Below are 21,863 nucleotides of genomic sequence, written 5' to 3'. Positions count from 1 at the left end.
TCTCTTTGTCAAAGAATCTATCACTACTGTGAATACCAGTTCTGAAAAAGTGAATGAAAAGGAAGGTTGGTTTTCTTTATGTGCTATGCATTGCTATGCATTGCTATGCATTGTCTACATATGAAGACATATGTAGACAATGCATTGTACAGACAGCATTTCTAGTGGTTAGAGAAATACAGAGATGCCTTTGATGGTTTTTCCTGCTCTCAACCATTTTCTAGTGGCCTGTGTGTTTTGTACCTGACTTCTTGATGACTTCCTGGACTGCTTTCAGTTTCTCTTTGAGAATACCCAGTACTTAAGCAAACCAACATCCATGGTTAGCCAGTCTGCATAGCTGATGAAATTTGTCTGGAGAGATAAACCAGTATTTTCTATTTCCTCTGGCATTTTCAAGAGTTTACAGGGCATGTGGACATTCATGCCTCATTGCCAGCTGTGGCAATCAACACTGATGCTTATAAACTAAGACTTTATAATTTTAGTTATAAGCTAAATAGCCCAAGAGATGGGTATCTTTGTCATGCTGTGTAATGTTTAACATTTTTTGGTCATTTGGTGAATAAACTTACCATACCCAGCTGCAGAAGTCTCCAGAGAAAATTGCAACAGGAACATCCTCTTCAAGCACCTTCCTAGAGAAAGCAATAGTATAAGGGAAAATTGCACAATAAATATTAAAAATGCTTCCCCATAATAAATTTAACAGGACTGGATTAGTATTTGCACTCAGCTTAATTATGAACATTTTTTAAAGCTGCAAGGAGATGTATAAATGAGCAAGAATGGGACAATGTGTACCAAACTTATAAGACACATTTAGAGAGCTAGACTTCTCATTTTTGCATTTAAATAAACCTAAAAATATGTTCTGGAAGGTGAAGTATATAAAGGAATTTCATGTTGCTTCTTCAGGTTTGGGAATTATGATATCCTGGGCTTCACAAGTTTGTTAATTCATATAATGTATTACTTTTACCTTTAAAAACATGTGTCATATTAAAAAAAAACACCAAAGGGTTGTAAAATATTCGTAGAATCAGGTATGTATATAATAAAAATATAAATGTATTATCCAGAATGTTTGGAAGCATTTTCTCTTACAGTTTAGCAATTATAACTGGGATATTTCCTCTTTGTCCTGTAACAGCAGAGTAAATACCAAGTTTCATAAACCTTTCCTTATTGTAAGCCTTCAGATATACTATTGCTCTAAACTATTCAAAGACTGCTATAACATGACACTATGTAAAATTTGTAGTTTTTCGTGGATACTGGGCTGGTTTATATGTGTAATAAATGTTACAACAAAGTGAGGAATGATGGAGAAATTTATTTTTTCAAGCGGGCATTTTATTTGTTGTATACAAGTTTAGTATTGAAAACAGCTATGAATTGTTTCTGATTTTGGTGCTAGTGGTATTCCACTCCACACAACCTCTAGGAAGACTGAATGATGCTCTGCATGAAGCATCAGTCTTCAGATCAATGCAGTTTAATAAGTTCTGGTCATCTCCGAGGGTGTAGCAATGGACAAATCTCACAAAGTTCTACTGATTCACATGCAGAAACTGCTTGTTTTAGTGGAGAGGAGCCTGATGGGAGTGCCTGAATTCTGTTGGCACTAGTGGGTTTCACCATTGCTGTAAGGTGGCAAATTCTGTCTGTGATAACTGAAAGCAGGACCATGTATAACTGGGATGTCCTACATAGCATATATAGCTCTCTTTCCTTTTTCTGTACAGCTTTGTGCTAGTAAGGGAAAAGTGTGCATAGAAACAGTAGAGATAGAAGAGGAAACAGGGAGTGTGAACCAGCAAAATATGCAGAAAAGGGACACAGTGCGCGATGCCCTGCAGTTCCGGGGCGCGGCCACAGGAGGGCGCTGCGCACTGCCGCTAGCTCCCGCCCGCCGCCGTCGCGAAGCTCCGGGAGCGCGCCGCTCGCTCGGGAGCGATCCCGAACCATTTCACACTGGTCTGTTAGCTGTTAGCTCTGTCTGCATCACACACTGCAAGATGTATTGGATTCGAATAGGAGAAAGAGCGAAAAAGCCCATCCACAGGGTAATAAGGAAAATACGTTCTGTCTAGCAGCTACAGATATCAACAAAATTAAAAACTATTAAGCAGCACGCTCAATTGCAAATATGTCCTAAGGGCATGATGCCATTTTTATTCATAAGATAGTCTAATACACACCATGAACTTGCAGCCGAGTGCTTCTGTAGTGCTGATGAAAATCTAAAAGCTGTGATTTTCTGCTCTCGTGTTCCACTGCTTTCCCTAATCCCCCCAAAATCCAAACTTCCTAATTGGTTTTAAAAATAAAATCTCTTGGAAGTTCCTCTGGACCTGCTAAAGTGTTTTCTAGTTTTACCTGTTAGAGGTGGGAGTATGTTCTTTTTTGCTCACACAAATTTTCCTGCCTGTTGCCAAGAAAAATGCGAGTTCAGAAGGCTCAGCAGCAGACAGATTGCCTAGGGAGTGTAAAAGCTCCACTTTTGCTAGGAGAGATTCACAGACAGCACACATCAGGAATGAAATATTACCAGGTAAACTAATTCACAATTTATCAGCTTTAGCCCACGGGACTGCCTCTGAAACCATCCCTACATGTTTTGTAGAGTAAGTCTTCTAAATGTGTACTGAGGAGGAAGAGATGCAGTTCAATGTAACTGGGAGGTGTGCCCAGTGTCATCTTGTGGCTGCAAGCTTTCATTAGGCAGGTTGCCTTTCTGGGGACTTATATAGCTTCAAATAAAGTAAATAATTTAAAATAAGTACTTTATCTCACTGGGCATTGCAGTTCTTGACATGTAGCACTTCAAAGATATGGTTAATAAAGTGATATGGATAAATAAAGGATGTATCCTTCATCATCAGTAGGATGCTACAATAATGAACTGACATCCTGGTAGTTAAACAAAACAAAGCAAAAAAAAAATCTTTCAGATGCATGAAATTTTAAATGCAGAACATTTCTAGAAGTTAAATCACTGAGTAGTAGGCAATCTTCATGTATTTATTCTTTAGTAAGTACAACTTTATTTTGCCCTTGAAAGCCATAAAGTGGCATTTGTAATGTCCACAGATGTCTATTTATTACTAATTGCCAGCAAAAATAAATCCTGAATGGTGAAAAATACTTTTAAGCTATTTATAAATTATATTATTCTAATTATGGAGTTGATGTTTGTCTTCATATGGCATTTTTCCACTGTGACTCAAAATCCAGTTAATTTTTTCCTCCTTTATTAATTGTATTCTTGTCTTTCTTCTCATACGATTGAGGATAGCTAGGTCTTTAGGTAAAGGTTCTATAAAAGACCTTGGGTTTCTTGTGCTGGTTTGGATGCCTCATGGAACACAGTCCATCTTAACAGATTTCACAGAAACACAGAATTACAGAAGTGTCTAAGGTGGGGAGAGTGTTCTGGTCCAACCCTCCTGCTCAAGCTGTGTTGCCTGGAGCTGTGTGCAAGACAGTGTCCAGATGGCTTTTGAACATCTCCAGGGTGGGAGTCTCCACTGCCCCTCCGGGCAGTGTGTGCCAGTGCTCTGTCACCCTCACAGTGAAAAAGGCTCCTCTGGTGCTCAAAGGGACCTCACGTATTTCAGTCCTGCCCCTGGGCACCACTGAGAAGAGCTTGTCTCCCTCCCCTCTATACCCTACCTTCAGGTATTTCTACACACTGATCAGATCCTCATGAGCCTTCTCTTCTTCAGCTGAACAGCTCCAGCTCTTTCAGCATTTTGTCATAGGAGATGTGATTTAGCACAGGTGCTTCCAGGAATACTGCTCTGCCAATGTCTCTGCAGCTACTGCTTCTTGATCCAGGGGATTATGGCAAAAACTAGAAAAAACACTTTAAAAAATAAGTAAAATCGGTATTTAAAAGTAAAATCCTGGTTAAAAAGATGAGCTTCATTCTGTAGTGTCTGGCTGAACAGGAAGAAAATCTATGCATTATTTTATTCTTGGTCCCCTGCTAGGCCAAGGTAAATGTCATACAAGGTATTGACATTTCAATTTATATTAGACTATGAACTAGCTCAGAGAAAAGGTAGAAAAAAACCCACACTGAACTGTATCAGAATACAATCTGCAATTGAATCCTTTGTATATATATTTTACAAATATCTGCCAAACTGTGAATTATTATTATACAGTGAGCAAAGTGCAAAACAACAGCTCATGTGCAACAATAAACTAAGGACTTCTACTAGCTACTTTTGAGATGTGACATGCAGAGCAGTCAGGAGGATGAAAGCTGCATCTGCCAACACATTAAATCTGTCCCAGATGAGTCAGCAAATAGTATCACATTGTCATGGGTGAAGAGGGAGCTTCAGACAAAGCTGTTTAGAGAAATTTTCCCACTGAGTCATAAGGTGCAGCAAGGACCCCCTTGCTCTCTTAAATGCCTTCTCAGAGAGGAGCCTGGCTGCAGCTGGACTCAATCCTACATCCAGACTTTTTCAGTGGTTTAAATCTAAGAGTTATGAGGGCATGGTTGAACCTTTGTTCAACTTTGTACTGTAAGATTAAGGATGGCAAGCCAGATATATCTATATAAAAAGGAATGATTTTGATAAATGACTAGACAAAAAGATCATAATCAGAATTATTTACTATACAGTATAGAAGCTAAAACTACTATTATAACATAGTGCAGTATAGTGCTTTAATATAGCTGCTTTAAATTAAATCTAGCAAAGAAGAAACAGTTAAGTTGCTTTAATATAGTGTACTATATTAAAGCAGCTATATTAAATCTAGTAAAGAAGAAACAGTTATTAAGCAGAGATTGATGTTGCTCACCCATACCAATGATACAGGGCAAATCTCTTTTGCTCAGCCTTGAGGGGATTCCACCCAAGGAAGGAATCTCTGCACATACTCCAAGAGGAACTTGCTGTTTAAAAGTGGGACTGGATTTTCAGAGTTTAGTGTCTGACTGTCAGTCGTATGTCTCAGGCCAGCTGTACCAGCTCAGCATTTTTGATAAGGGTAATTTACCGTGTCTGCCACATCTTCACCTTGATGTCAGGGTGTTTAACTTTGGGATTGATGAGTCAGACTGGTTTTAACATAATTCAGCACCAAAAGCAAAATGACACCCCTTCTCTGTTCACCATGGTAGCTTTGCAGACAGGGCACTGTTTGAGTTTTTTTGCCACATTCCAGGCAGAGCATCCTGCTACAGACATGACTATCATGAGAACTGGAATTACAAATGTAATTGTAATTGTACAGTGTGTTGCTGCACTCTACTGTTTATGCAGATATGTAATTTAGAGGTAATGCACTACATTTGAGCTTCATTGTTATATTGCTGGAATTGTATTATCCAGACATACCTTTCTGCAGGACATAAAAGCCAAGTCTGGAAGGACTGTACAAAAACATACAGTTTCTCTAAACTGAATTGCTTTTCAGGATTGTCAGTGACACTAAAATAAGTTTGTTTTCCGGACAAGAGTGTGTGTGTGTGTGTGTGTGTGTGTGTGTGTGTGTATAGGCTCTAGACTTCACATCCTGCACTACTTTTGAGAAACTTGCACATATTTAGTCTTGTTACTCATTACTCTGCTTTATTGAGTAATAGCAAGGATGAGACTAATGAACAACAAAACAAAAATAAGAAAAATAAAATTATTTTCTAACTAAAACCTGATAAAAACCTGGTTAGAAGATAGAGTGGCACAAATTTCATAGAACATTGAAATGCATTTTGCTATTGATACTGATTTGCTTATTGGTACTGATTTTGGTGTATTTATACAGGGTTAAGTGAATAGGCATAGACTTAACACATTAATAAGCCAGGACCTTTGTGAAGAAGCTTTTTTTTTCCCTCTAGACAGGGACTCTAGAGAATTTTTTTCACAATATATGAGTGCAGGTGCAGTCCACATCAACACCTCAGCTCATTTGGTCTGTGCAGTTGGCTGGTACAGTTGTTCCTTTCTCCTTGGGGATATATAACTATAAAGCACAATGTCAGCTTTTGTTTTAAACAAGAATCTCTAATCCTTTTCTTTGTGAGTAATGATCTTTAACCAGTGTAATGTTGTAATCCTGTTACTAAGGTTGAGCTTCTTGCTCTAATCTGTCATTCTCTGAAGTTCAAGGCTTAGTCGTGCTCCCTGGGACTATTCAGAGCCCTTTCTGGGACACTGTCAAACTTCCACAGCATCTATTGATGTTGGAAAGGAATGTCAATTAAACATTAAAGGGAGTTTACACATCTAGCAATAAATCCACAGAAATCTTTTTGTTTACTATCTGATTAAATTTTGTTTGATTTTAAGCTTTACTGCGGTCTATTCATGACTTGATATCCTCTCTATATCTTATACCAGCAATTTTTATGTCTCTATTTCTCCCACTGCAAGCTGAGTGTAAAATTCCATCTTGCATCCTGAACAGGATGCTGAGCAATCACTGTCACAGTAGCTCAAGTGAAGTAATGTTATTTTGTAGCTGAGACAACCTAAGAAATCATGAGCCATACATTTGGCTTTGATCTACTGACCTTCAAAATATATAAAAATTTATTTCCAGTTCTATGGACAAAGTAGATAAAACTATTTGATATTCATTGCAGGAAATTAGGCATTACAGTGTCTCAGATCAAGAAAAATTCCTGACTTGATAACATTCCTGTGCATGATGAAAGATGAGGGACATTTAAAAAAAACTGTACTGACACTTATTCCAGAAGGGGGGACACAGCCCTATGAATAGTCTTGAGCAGTTGTATAGGCAAAGATGATGAAAGTGAAAAATTTCAGAGAGGTCAGACTGTATGTGACAAGTGTGATCTGTTTGTTATGAAACAGGAAAGCCAGATTAACAGACACCGAGAGCTTTACTGTCAGGTCCTTACTTGAAATGATATACTCGGTGTAATATAACACAATTGTTAAAAATACTTCGGAGTAAAATTTTGCTGTGGTGTAATTGCTGTGTGCACCCACAAAATTATTGTCTGTGTTTCCAGACACACCCCCAAAAGTCATGAAATTCATATAACTTACATTGTTAGTTTGTGAGTCATTATATCCATATGTGCATTGAGTCTTTTCTTTTACACAGCTATTGTTCTACTTATTTCCTTTTTCCCTTTCTGTCCTTCCAATATCACCTTCTCTTGAAATGCTTTATTGTTTTCATTGGCCCCCTTACTTTCCCTTCTTATTTTTGGTGTCTTTTTAGGATTTTTTAATGCTTTCTTTTCAAAATATATCACACAGTGCTTTTAATTTAGCACAGGGAACTACTCAGACGCCTGATGAAATCCTTGCTGATGCTTAGGATATGGCACACAAATACTACCAAAGTCCATTTAGTTCTGCAAGACTGTACTTAACAAATTCCCTTTTGTGAATTCTTTTTGAGACATTCAAATGTGTGAAGGTATAGTGGTCATTAGGGACAAGGGCCAGCCTAAGGTGACACAGAATAACACCATTTCATACTTTTTTACAAATCAAAAAGAAATTGGTTAGCTCTGACTGTCCTTCATTCTCTTCTGTTTCTCTCCTTCAAGAGTGAAACTGAAATTTGAAGCTGGGAAATGGCATCTGGTATTTGGTTAACCACACAGTGTTACCAGACAATCATCCTTTCTTAAAGCAAACAAAGCTAAGTTACAGAAACCAGCTCTGTAATGAATAAGTGGCAGACATAAAAGGGCATTACGTGGAGCTTGATTGTTTAGTCTTACTAGTTGATCTTAGAAAGATGTAGCAATGCTGGATAGGTTTAATGGTATCTAAATTGCCATACAATTTCTGCATTAGAGAAATTAAGCTGATATCAATACAGTCCCTATGTGCATATGGTCAGTGCAGAAGTGATAAGCAAGAAAAAATTAACAAGACAACCCTTCTGATGGAAGAAGATGGATGATGATATTGGCAGCCATTTAAATAGCTGTAAAATGTGCCTATCAAACAGAATTGTTCCAGCCCTGGGACCATTTTACCTGCAAAAGGGGGCAAGTAAATCACATGAGACAGATTCCATTGACTTTGAGGAAAAGGAAAGACAAGCCTTTTTTATTGCTATTGATGTTTGCTCTTATTGACTAAGTGTTTGCCACGGACTCAAGTACCACCAGACACATAAATACAAGGAGAACCTTGTGTGTGTCCTTTATCTGACTGGGGGAAACAATTTGCAATTTACATCCAAGGGATCTGCAGCTTTCCTCCAACACACAGAACAGTTTGAGAAGAGTGTGCTGAAAATTGGTTCAAATAATCCTCCTGTCCTACAAAGTCCTTGCTGAGTTCAAAGAGAATGTTTTCCTTTATAGTGCAGAAGAAAACATTTGACACTCTATCACTGTGATTTCACTGCCTGAATTATCTTTGAACTTTGCTAAGTCACAGCCTGGCTTAGTTTCCTAATGCTATATTTTGTGAAGATGCTGGGGCATAGGGTCACCTTAAAAGAGACTGATGCAGGAATTCCCTTCCCCATATATTTTTGTGGGAAAAACAAGCTCTAATAAATGAGTGCAAAAGAAAAAGAAAATAAAAAAATTGTAACAGCCTGAATGATTAAGAAGAGTAATATTTCTGAATGATCAAGATACAAGTGAAAATCCATTAAAGTAATATAACTCTCAGCTGTCACATCCCTCTCTGGGACTACAGAGGAGCTCATGTTTCCAGAAGGGATAACAGACTTCAGCTGTTACATCTAACAAGGTTACTAATTTATCTCTGGAGGTAGAAATCTGTAATTTTTTACCAGGAGTTTCTTGTCCAGACCTCTCAGGAGGGTCCTTACAGTGAGACCAACTGGGGATTGAGTAATATCAAACAGAAAATATAGGCTTTTGGCTAGGACCACAGCTGAAGTTCTGGGAATAGAAAGTGCGTTCTTGAAATTAATAGGCATCTTTATGAATCATTATTTTTACATAGGCCTCAACTTATTTCAAAAGAGCTTTACAAGAATAAAATCTTCCTATGTTACCTGTAGCAAAGCAGTTATCATATATTGCATATTACACTGGTATAATATGGGAATTCATATATCATTTACATAAAAAGCTAAATTTTGGACTTTGTGATTTATTAATTGTAAAACTTCAGTACTTAGAAGAAATTAAAACTGAAAAGACATTATATTTTCCTTTGCTGAAGAAATATTGCACCTTTTATAATGAAATACATACAATGAATCATTACAAAGCATAACATTAAACTAAATTTGTAAGCTCTGTTAGGCAGAGAATATGCATCTTTTCAGTAACTAAATATAAGTGCAACATAACCTCAGCTACAACAGTGCAATAAATGTGAGTAGATGACTTGGCTTTTTTATTATTATTTTTTTAATTGCACCGTTGTTCACAGTTTACTGTGAGAAAAAGAACATGCAGTTTTACAGTTAGGTGAGTTATCTGGGCTAAAGCAGTTTTCACGGGGACAGCTGGCAAGCATCCCTTTGTGCTTAAAAAGGGATGGGTAAATTTCAGAGGGAAAGCGATGTTGTTGCTACAAGGATTACAAAGACAAACTTTGAAATATGGATCTGTATCTACTCCTGCAAGGTGACACTCCATTGACTTCACTTGATACTTGCTTTACTGAGAATTGGTCCAATAGATTTTAATGCAGACAGTATAACAGAGAAAAAATTGCTTTTGGCACAGCTGGTGGTGTAATGTTGTTTTAAACAGATAGACGAATTGAAACACTTTTTCTCCTTCCCTCCCTCCCTGTCCTTCACTTCAAATGTTTGTATGACAATGGTCTTTTCTGCACTTAATCAGCTTATAGATGCAAGTGGCTATTCTAAAGTCACTTTTATTTTTGTCAACCTGTTTGCTTGCATATTGCTTGTTGGAGAGTTTTCTAATCACAGCATTCCATTGTAAAGAAAATCTATAAGAGGCAGAAGTAAGAGATGGCTCAAATCACCTTGTAGCTAGTGTTTGTTCCAAATAGAACAGTCTCCAGGCATTTGTCATTAGAACTAGAAGAGTTTTATGGCCCTAAAAGCAAAGGTCAGAGAATGTATATACTTCCATACTGCATGTAATCATCATTTAGAATTGCACTAGAAATAGTGTGAAATGCTAGTCAGATTTTGTTGGTTTTGTCTTAACCTCTTCTCATTTAATAAAGTCTATATACCAATGCAAAGACTGCAATGAAATGTTAAGATATCTCTGTCAAGTGTTGGGTCACTATGCTCTTCTGAAAAAGTTTGCACTGCTTGTCCTTGGGGCAGAAAAATAAAAAAAAAGGAGAAATAATAAAAATCTCCAGTTGTCAGGCTGAGTATTTTTGTGAGCCTCCAGGATGTCAGTGTTTCACATTTAGCCCGCAGTTCCCGAAGAAATATCTGTTAAATGTTCAATGGATAAAGTCAAAGAGGAGATATTGATTGAACAAATGAGTTAGAGGAGCCTGGGGTTTGGGATATCAGTGCTGCCATTTTGTGAGCTGTTTAAGCTAATGATGTTTATGAAGGTAATTCTGGGCTTGACTCAGTATTTGCTGAAGACAGTAGAGGCCCTTCTTCTAGTGGCATTTCAAATAGGTTCATAAGTGTGCAGAGGACAAAGCCAGCTGGGGAGAAATAGCAACCCTTAGATATCTTTATTGCTTACATTATATATATATATTATATACATATATACATAGACATATGTGTTTATGTATATAGAAATATTTATAAAAATTATAAAATCTGTATTTTCTTGATCCCCAAGAGAATATGCTCTCTTCTTCTCCTTGCTTTTTTGGTGTTTAGGATTTACATTAATCCTAGCAACAGCAGCAAGACTCACTCACTAAAACCAACATCATAGTCATGAGGATTTGTGGCTCTTTATACTTGACAATTCATAAAAGTGTTACTTGGATCACTCCATTCTCATATTTGTTAATTAAAAGAGTGACTATTTATGTACAGGTTATGCTTTCTGGGATTTATTTTCTTGATAACATGACTGTCTTTCATAGAATCGAAAAATGGCCTTGGAAGGGACTTTAGAGATAATTGAATTAAAATTCCTCCTGCCTTGCATATGAGCTGCTTCCACAAGAGCAGGTTGCACCCAGCCTGGGCTTGAACATCTGCAAGGATGGGAAATTCACATCCTTTCTGGGAAACCTGTTCCAGTTCTTTTGTAAGAGCATGTAGGCACCTTTAGAAGACTTGGAACTGTAGAATATCTGCTTGGCAATTGCTTGTCAATTGAAAAACTCGACATAAATATTCACATTTTAGACTTTAGCCAATACTTGAATTTTACAACCTCTCTTGTCACACCAGCAGAGCCATGGGCTGAAATTAGCACAACCTTGAATGCTTCAGCTGGGCTTGTAGCAGAGATTTACAAATAACATTTCAGCAAGCAGTGGACAGAATCCCATCAAGGATTCTCTAAAATAAAAGCCCCAAAAGCTTAAATCTAACCCCCTTTCCAAGGTAACACAGAAGATGCATAGTAAGATGACCTAAAATCTCCCTTGAGAATTGTGTGGAAAGAAAAAATTTTGTCTTTTGGTTAGAATGAATACAACTCAAACAAATATGCTATAGGAGAAAACAAACTAATTAGGAATTTTGCAGCAAAAGAGCCATAGTACATGGCAGACCCCTGCTACTGAACTGCATGATGCTTTGCAACACAGACCATCCCCCTAATTGTGATGATTAATTTTTATTCTAGAGCAGTTAAAACTCATTGTTATGCTGCCTGCTTAGCACTGCCCTTGCCTGGAGACCACTATAGCTTCAAACTCAAATATGTTAAACAAGAAATTGTAAATAGTGGCATGAAACTGTGGAGGAATTAATTGGAATGTAAAAGAAGCATTATAATTTAAAAGTGTAAATTGTAAACATAAACACGGGTAACTGCTGGAACAACAAAGTGCAAGGGAGAATAGAATCTATGGGATCAGTTTGCTACCCCTTCATAAAATAATCATGAAACCCAGAAAATCACATCCATTTAAAAATATTTAGAAAGATATACATTCCCTGAATGCCTCATTTTCCCTTTTTGTGATAAAGATGTTTTTTCCTGTGGAGCAAAACTCCCCCCTCCCTCCTCTTCCCAAAGTCACCTCAGGGAATAAATATAGAAAAAAACCTTCCTACAAAGACTCACAACATTTCTCTCTGCCTTGGCTTTGCAATGGGGTCAGCCAGTTTTGCCTTACATGAATATCAGATCAATTAGTACAGATGCAGATTTGTTGATGGTCTATCATATTTCTCATCACAACAACAGCTTCCCAATCAAAAAGACTACACAGAGGACACCTTATAAAAATGTAATTATAATGTAACCTGGAATTTCACCTCATATGGAATGAGAAGAGATGGCTAGATGTGTATTCATGAAGGATGGTGCCAACACAGGTGTAAAATGACAGACCTGCTTTTGGGTCTTGTGAGTAGCCATTATATGTGAGGAATTTTAGGACTAATCAAACTGTACTTGATCCTCAAGCACCTCAGGACTTCTAATGGAACTGGAGCATAACACTGTGGGACTTGTGAGAATTATCCTGCACTAAAAGGAAATGAGTTTTCCAGGTGGGGAGGTTCCCACTATGGCTCTTACTGCAGCATTGGGGTACAACACAGTGCAGCTGAAGGAAATAGGCTGATTGTTTACGTGGCTGCAGAAAAAACCAGTCACCTATAATCTTTGCTGCCTTCTTAGTTTGTGGCTTGGATTTGAAGATGTGGAAAAATTAGCTTGAGGTTGTGATGCCATAAAATTTCCTACAAAGCTAGAGTTTTCTATAGTAGCAAGACTGTTGTAATGATATATATGTTATAAACTTTGATCTCTTACATATAAAGAGTGATTAAAAATTATCCTATGGATGTTAGAAACACAATAAAACAGAAATATATTTTACCAGAGATATTGCAGACTATAGAAATGAGTAGTTCTTAGTATTACATTGATTAAGACAAAAATCTGCCTCAGTAATACTGAGGTAGGAAATAATCCTGGGACAAGTATGAGAGAACAAAGTCTGCTTAAATATGACATTAATGTCAAATAGTCATGTAGGAGGGAAAACAAAGATAGAAAATCTTGAAAGAAGAACTTTTAACCTATACAAGAGGATCCAGAAGCAGTGGTAAGAGGAAGAGCAATTCACATACAAAAGTAATTATATTGCTAAGTAAGCACATGCTTGAGAGATTGAAAATGGTACTCAAAAATAAAGAGAGAAAAATAAAAAAAAATTAATGAACCAAGGGATAAAACATAATCTGTGGTCAAAGTGAAATTTAGAAAAAATTTAACCTTCAGATAAGAAGAGGGCTGTTGAGACTAGGCAATGAAACAGGGAAGCAAAGGTGAAGACTGATGCTAAGGTTTCATAGGAGATGAGTAGTGTAGTTATTAATTTTTTAATTATGTGAGATACAAGAAATGTGAGACAACAAATATTTAACAAATGACCAGCATTATTTATTCATAGAAAAAAAGAGCCAATCGGAAAGGAGAAAATATTAATTAATTTTTCACTTCAGGATTCCCAGCAGAATGTGTAGAACAGATGCTGAAGGTAAACAAATCTCTTATGCTGCAACTGGACTTTGCCATTGACCCTTATAGCTGTAGAAGAGGAGTAATATAAAAACTCATGTAGGAATCATACAAACTCAGTTTCCAGACCATAAGCCTGCAATTTTATTTTCTTCCACAAAGTAAGTGTTATTTTATCAGTATTTATTTTGTAATGGTTTCTTGTACAAGTGTCTGAACAGACACTTTGGTCTTTGTTCAAATACTTAGTATCTCAGGTCTCATAATGTCTTTCTGAGCCAGTGTTTCTGAATCTTTCAGGAATGAAATTTGATTCTGCCATACCTTTTCCACAACTCCTTCCACCAGGTGTCATTCCTTGATTTTTTCTCTAATTTTTTATTTTATTTTTTATTCTTTCCTCCTGGAATTCTGCTGCTTTCATCTTGTTTGTCATCCAGAAGCAAAAGCACAAAGGGGTTAAATAAAATCCACAGAATTTTTGCCTAAGAACACAGCTATGTATTGCAGCTCATTTATAATCTACTCCAAAACATCCTTTACCAACCTGTGTAGTGACTTGGCTAGACACTTTATTCAATAGAATGATATCACTGATTGATTAAACTGATACAGAATAAAATTGTGAAACACACAACTCTAGGCCCTTTACTTATCACTGTCTGATCCAGAACTGAAAGTGAGAAAAAAATTGAAAAAAAAGTTCTGATTTTTTTCAGAAGTTTTTCAGAAGTTCCAGTACCTTCTGAAAGTTAAAACCAAAAATCTCAATAATTAAATATTTACCCGGGTGCAAGTCACCCATCTGCACAAAGCAGTAGCTGGTGGAGTTTCTGGGAGCTTTGGATCAAGTCCCAAGTATCATATGTCAAATGCAGAATAGTTTTCTTCTCTAAGAATTGACTTTTCAGAACATAGGCAATTCCCAATATTGAAGTCTTTTGGGTCTTGTTGCAGAGGATACAGACAAGAGATGTGTTAGATTTTTCTCTTGCAGACTGCTTCCTGATGAATAGGAAGTACTTGCATATAAACCACTGCTGAAATGTGTTTTGGAAATGATTCTCTTGAGAGCAACAATTTGAGAGCTGGTAAAAGTTATGAGATAATAAATCAAAATAACTTCTGCTACACAGACTATCAGAGGAAGATCTGAAGCTCAGACAAACAGATATCAGTCACAATTCCAGTGCAGAAGAGAGATCCCACCTATTTAAAAATCATACCTTCTCTTCCTTCTTTGTGTTCTTTGACTTGGTGGTATTCCACAAATATCAGCCGTGCCTAAAAATAGAGAGATTGGGATGTTCATAGAGTCATTAATATCACAGACATCATTAATTATTGGTTACCCTCAGGCACATGGGAAAAGAAGACTTTATTCCTTGGAGAAGTTAGATGTTCCATAAATTCTGATTTCAGATAAACAAAGCATCTTTTTTTGTGCTGTTCTTAACTAATGGTACCAATTTTATATGGAACAATAAATGAAGCATTCACAATAATTCACACAATTTACAATTGCTACCAAGACACAAAATCACTGTATTAATTAGAGATTTTTCTGGAATAATGGGTACAAAAATCTCACAAATTTGCTGCCATAGCTCTGTTACACCATAATACACTTTTCAAGAGATAGGAAGAAAAGATTTAAATAGCACGCGCTATGTCATTTGAAAACTAAAACTTGACAGAGAATGAAGTCCACAGGACAGGGTTTTATATAAGTTTTAGAAACTTGTTGAAGCTCCTAATTTAACTGTAGCCTTTCTTCAGCAGTGAAATCAAGTTCAAAGAGGACCTTAGAAACCCAGCTCAATTTTGTTCTCAGCAAAACCTGGAGGAGGTCAAAGAAACATTTTTCTTTAGTCAGATCTTTAAGAAGAAATCATTGTGAAATGGAAAGATGTTTAACAGGCAAGGAAATTCACTAGAACCTTACACATATCTTAAGTATAATAAAAAAGAATAAGATTTTAACAGGAACTTGTCATATTTTGCATCTCTGAGGGGACAACAACAGACAAAAGAACAATTTTGAAGGTGCCATCAAACAGAGACTTCCAAAGTGATCTAGTATTTAAGAGTCTGCTCTATTGGAAGACTCATCCATCTAGCTCTGTGTCTCTTTTCTACACATCTGAGTCCTAGAATTTGACCAAACTTTTCAGAAGAAAGAAAGCTATGCTTTTTCTCCTTTATTGTATTGTATTTTGATTTTGGTCATCTTTTTATCCTTTCCCTCTGAGTCCTTTTCCTCATTGGTTACAAGATAAGTAGACCTAGCAAGCATAAATATATTTTGAAATTGTCAAGCAGCCCATTTGCTACCTTTTAGTTTACTGCTAAACTATCTACTTAGGTGATTAAATTGAAATTTTTGGTAAGATATTATTTAGCTTATGTGTAAAGTATGCTCATGTCCTAATGGTTCCCTCATTTCTCTTCCAATTTTCAGTTGCTCGATTAAATAATGTTTTGGCTATTTGATCTTCAAATTTCCCTTCAGCCCTTGTTAATAATAATTGCTCTATTACTTATCAAACAGGATAGTGTTTCTACTGTCTTCATGTTTACTAATATACATGAACACATACTTGCTTCAAGTAAATTAGGAATGTTGAGTGCATGAATGTTTTTACTGTTCTGAAAGAAGAAAGAGGGTACTATTGGAGTTTTTTTCCTCATTTTTGTCAGTGGAGCTTAAAGAAGCAAATTTTTTACTGTGGAAAATAGCAGTTTTTACTTTATGTGTGGGCATTAAGTAAGAACTGTTTACAAACAAAATTCAAACACTTGTTTGAATTTATTCTCACAAAGTTCTCATCAGGAATTATCAGACCTGAATGGTACTAACAGAATGACAGAAGAAGAAGCAGTGCACTGTGAATGATCTGACATCAATACTTACAAGCTGAGAACTAAAAGAAGAGCTACCAGGCAGAAAGACATACAACAGACTAGAAATGGAGATCTGGTTTTCCAGATGATTTTGGAAAGTGACCACTGGAGAGGGAAGAAAAATTAGGAACAGAGAAAAAAAAGTCTCATGCATGAGGACAAATATCATAAAATATTATTCTATGGTAGTTTCTGGCTGGATATTAATTGCTAGTGATTCTGAAAAGATGGCCAGGGATGCCACAAATTCCATTAATTGATTACTTGCCTGGGAGATGCATCTCTTTTCTAGCTCTACTCAGTGATAGCTTACTTGCCGGGATGGATCCATTTTGATTTTTTAAATAAATCTCTTGCACAGCTGCCACTGTAAAGAGTAGCATTGCAATAATACTTTTTGATTCAGTGAAATGGGGCTGCAGGCAGGTAGGACTGGTACCCTGGAGGTAAGTCAGGCAGGCTTCTCAGAAAGATTGTGTCAAATATTGGTTTCTTCAGTCCTTGAGGTCTGCAAAGAATATTAACTCTCTAGCAAGGGAAGGTTCTTAGACATTTATACAGATTGTGAACCAAATATTTAATTTCTGTGTAGAAAATCCCTTAATGAGAGCAAGAGGAACTTTGGGATTCACCACCTCACACCAGAGAGGCACTTTCATGTCAGGCAGAGGCTGCAGGAGTTGCTATGTATAGCTCCAGGAACACCAGCTGTGCCCTACACAGAGAGAACTCATGTCACCAGGCTACTCAGGGATGCTGCAATGTGCTCACAAATGGCTTTATTTGTGGGGTTAGTGATAAACTTTTACAGACTGGACACACCCTGGCAAAGTGCACTCACAGCCCAGAGCGCCAATCCTATCCTGGGCTGGATCCAGAGCAGCGTGCCAGCTGTGCAAGGGAGGAAAGTTTTAACCTTGCTCAGGTGAGACCCCACCTGCAGTGCTGCATCCAGCTCAGGGGTCCCAGCACAGGAAGGACATGGACCTGCTGGATCAAGTCTAGAAGACGGCAACTAAAAGGGTTAGAGTGCTGGAGCACCTTACCTAGGAGGACAAGATTAGAGAATTGGGATTGTTCAGTCTGTAGAACACTTTGGGGTGACCTAGTGGGGCCTCTCATCATCTAAAGGGGTCCTACAAGAGAGATGGAGGAGGACTTTTCAGAAGGTCATGTAGTGACAGGACAAGAGGAAATCTCCTTAAATTGAAAGGGGGTAGGTTTAGATTAGATGTTTAGATTATTCTTGATTGTGAGGGTGGCAAGGCACTGTAACAGGTTGCTCAGGGAAGATGAGGATGCCCCATCCCTGAAAAGGTTCAAGGCCAGGCTGGGGGGCTCTGAGCAGCCAGGTCTGATGAAAGGTGTCCCTGACCGTGGCAGTGAGGTTGGAACTAGATGATCTTTTAAAGTTCCTTCCAATCAGCATTTATTCAGCATTACAGAAGCTCAGCATTCGGTGTTACAGCTGACGTGGTACCTTTCAGAGCCTGTCTTGGCTTGCCTTGAATAAAGTGACAGCATCTCCAAATCCCATTTGCTATTGACTAAGCAGCAGAGGAGCCAGATGACCTCTATCAGCTGTTCCTGAGACATGCAGAAGAATGCAAATACCACCTCTGTAGGTTTGTGCTTTGTAAGTCCTCCTCTTGTTGACAGCATGGAGATATGGATGCTATGCATGACAGCACATCAGAGATTTTCTGATCTAAACTTGTACAAGTCTTGCTATCTGACCAGACAAAAATCCATCAATTGTTCAAGCAAGCAGAAAGTGCTCAGTGTTTAGCCACAAAAAAGAGAGCAAAACTACTTACACAGAAAGTGTACTTTCTACCTTTATGAGAATCCCAAGAGGGCACCCCACCACCTCTGATGGTAGGTTTTGCTCATGATTTCCCACAGAGTGCTGGTTACTCAGGTTTGTCTTTACCTGATTTCAAACCCTTCCTAGTGTTATATCCATTGTCAGCATTGGGCACGTACATATGAGGGGAGAGAGCAAAGAGGGAAGGCACCCAAGGGGAAGGCCATCAGTTTGCAGAAGTCTAACATCCTCAGGATGATCGCTAAGGGAAGCAGATAAATTAAAAACCTTTCCCAGCCAGCATTCTCCTGAGGGGCTGTCCCTGCCTGTCCCTCTCTCGCTGCTCATCACACTTCACTTTTGCAAGCAGCAGGCAGGCCTGAGATGCCTTTCTCCGTGGAGGACTGTTGAAAGGGCTCATCCTTTCCAGAGTGTTGTTTATTTATGGTGCTGGTGCTGCAGCGGGCATGGGGCCTCTGCAAAAGAACACACGGCTCTGTAAGATAATAAAACAGCCAGAAGGCTTTCTGCGTGTTTATGTCACAAAAGGCTCTTCAGAGAGGAACAGTTTTAGTGTCTGAGGAATGAAGAGCTATTTCAGAATCTGGAGGCTGCAGGTTCTTTTAACAATGGAATGATTTGTCCATATTTTTCTTGTAATAAAAAGAGCAGCACAATATGTCTCCTTGCTTGCTTAGAGACCGTTTGAAATTTTTAATGCTTAAACCAGAGAGAGAGAGCATGGAGTTCATTGCCAGGTTGACATGAACACAGAAATACTTTTTCTATCTTTGCTGGGGACTGAAATGTATGATGGAAAAGACTTTTAAAAGAGCTGTGGTCAGGAGGATGAACTGGGGGGTTGATAGTCAAGATCTAACTCTAGCTAGATGCAATTTCAGATTAGCGAGGCATAGATTTGCCTCCTACTAGACTACTTCAGTTGAAAGTTCTTCAGGATTTTAATCCTAAATCTAAGAAATTAGGTTTTAGTGCTGGTCTTTTTTTAAAGCAAATTGCTTTCATCCAGACCACATCAGGTTATCTGTTGCAGCAGACTGTTGAAATTCCTAGTTTTAAAGAAAAAGAGATGCAAATATTTTTTTCCCATAGTATTGCAAAACCTTTGTGTTCAGATATTTTGGGTTGAATGCTCATTCCATTATTTGCTGAAAGTCAGACAATTTTATGTGTGAATCCTGGTCACTCAACCATTCTGAATGGACTCTCACATTTTCAGTTTCTAGATCAATTCACACAGTAGGTCAGAGAGGCTCTGGCACATTTTGGTAAATAGGGGGATTGGTGCTGCTCATCAACATCTTGGTTTTAAGACTTGTACATTGTGAACAAAATCCTTTTGTTTACATTTATAGAGTTTATTCCATAACTTAGGTCAAAAACCAAGTTTTTACTGAAGCACATATTTTGCAGTAATGGAACAAAGGTACAAAAATAGATAAAAAACCCAGTATAAGTTATTACACTTATAATCAAGTGTGGGGATTGGCATGTAAGGTACAGTATCAAGTCTCCACATCCTGCATCATGATTGCAAACCTTAGAGACAAACTACATCTTTTCACCTCCAGCTGTCCAGAATCACACAACATAGAAGCTTGGGGACTTCTCTCAAGATGGATTAACCTCTTCTTTCTTTTCATTTTAGATTTATATGACTCAAATTTGTTATGATTTAATGCTAGGGAACAGCATCACATGATTTGGTGAAATATATTAATTCTTACCTCTTCTTTCAGTGTTTTATTACTGTTAGATACCTCAATGTGGTAATTGCTGGCTGCAGACTACACTCTACTGACTGTTGCCTCTGCCTAAGGTGCATAACTTCATGAATTGTATGTGAGGAACAATAGTCATGTCCTGTCTCATTATAAAATGTGTGCTTTTTCTCTTGATACATACCTCTCTAGTTTATTTGCATTTCTTAGTCATTATATATCTGAGATATTTGTTTCAATTATTTTCAAAAGGACTTTTTTTTCCTAGAGATTATGAGTTTATTGCATTCATTATTATAATTTCAAAGAGGAAGTGCTGTTTGTGAAGTTAATAGCTGAATGTTTCATCTGTTTCTTTATTTTATGTATAAAACTGGGTGACTTAATTTTGAATAAGCTTCTCAATGCAGATATCAAAATAGCTAGAAGGACATAAGTCACTTTTATTTTTCGAAAATAAACTGCTATTGTTAATAAATCTCCATACTATAAAACCATCAGGTAATGAGGAATAAGAAAAAAATAAGAGAAGAATTATATCTCTATGTTAGAAACATTAATATTATTATTATAAATCATGAACTGGAGGGAGAAAAGCAGTTCTTTTTTAATGTAGCTCTGAGGAAGAGATATTGATAATGCAGGTGAATGGAGTCCTGTGCCATATGGATAATGGTTGTCCAAGTCTCTGCAGCTTACTCTTAACTGTGTTTACAACACCTCAGGCTGTGAAGTTTTAGCTTTAAATAGTTTATTCACTTCAACACCTATTCAGCTTATAGAATACCTGAGGGAACCATGAGACAGAACTGGTTATATTATTTCCAGCAAGTAATACTGGATATTAATTTTCTCTGCTTTGTGACTCAGTCTTGCTTTCCTTTGTGGAAAAGTTCTTCAAATGACAACAGAGTGTGCATTTGAGGCATCCTGGTTCTCTTCTGTTTCTGTATTATAGCATACAGGTTTTATATCTGAAAAATATCTGTGAAATGGAGAAGTAACTCATTGTGCTAAAAGCATGAAAGCATTTGAGAGGCACTAGATAAAAACTTAGGCAAGGACAAGGAGGAAGTCATCATCTGCATCACAGGTCTAATGGAGTGGCATGTTCCTTCCTATCCATTTGCATAATTGAAATATTTTCTCCATAAATGTAGCTTTTTCATTCTAACCACTGGTAGCTGATTAACAGGAAAAATACCTGATATGACCCAGTATGCAATCTCTGTGGTTTGTGTGCTTAACAGGCTGCCTGGCAACTGTAAAACTGTTAAAAAAACTGTAAATAGGAAAAGGAATTGCAATTTTAAGCTGCAGCACAACAGTTTTTTAATGTTGTGTCCCATTCCCTTCACCTCAGACACATGTAATCCTGATTATTTTGTTTAGTAATTGTTGTATTTGCAATCTTTGAGACTGGTTCTCAAAGAGAGGAAAAGCTGGTCTACTAGTTGCCAGGCAAAGAGAGGTTAAGGAAATAACTGCAAAATTGTGAAAAATAGGGAAAGTTGTCTATATTCTAGAGTAAGCAGAGACACAATAAAATATTTTCCACACAAGTTTTAACAAGACTGAAATTTCTCTGATCTCAGTTTTTTTTTTGCGTAACAAGACCCTTTACTAATGCTCATTGCTATGAGAAAAAGGACTCCTTACCACTATTTGATCTCTGAGACTTAGAAACAGGCATTTAAAGATAATTAAAAAAAAAATTATTTTAAGTCATCCTTTTAAATTGTTTTTTAAGAAAATATTTTTTAAAGTCAAATCCTCTTATAATTTCTATCTTTGATTTATTGAAACAATATATAAAGCAAATATAGGAATAGGGGGTTTATACAGA

Source organism: Pyrgilauda ruficollis, unplaced genomic scaffold (assembly GCF_017590135.1).
Source record: "Pyrgilauda ruficollis isolate IOZ18807 unplaced genomic scaffold, ASM1759013v1 scaffold109, whole genome shotgun sequence".
NCBI classification, from domain to species: domain Eukaryota; kingdom Metazoa; phylum Chordata; class Aves; order Passeriformes; family Passeridae; genus Pyrgilauda; species Pyrgilauda ruficollis.
This window is presented reverse-complemented; position numbering follows the sequence as displayed.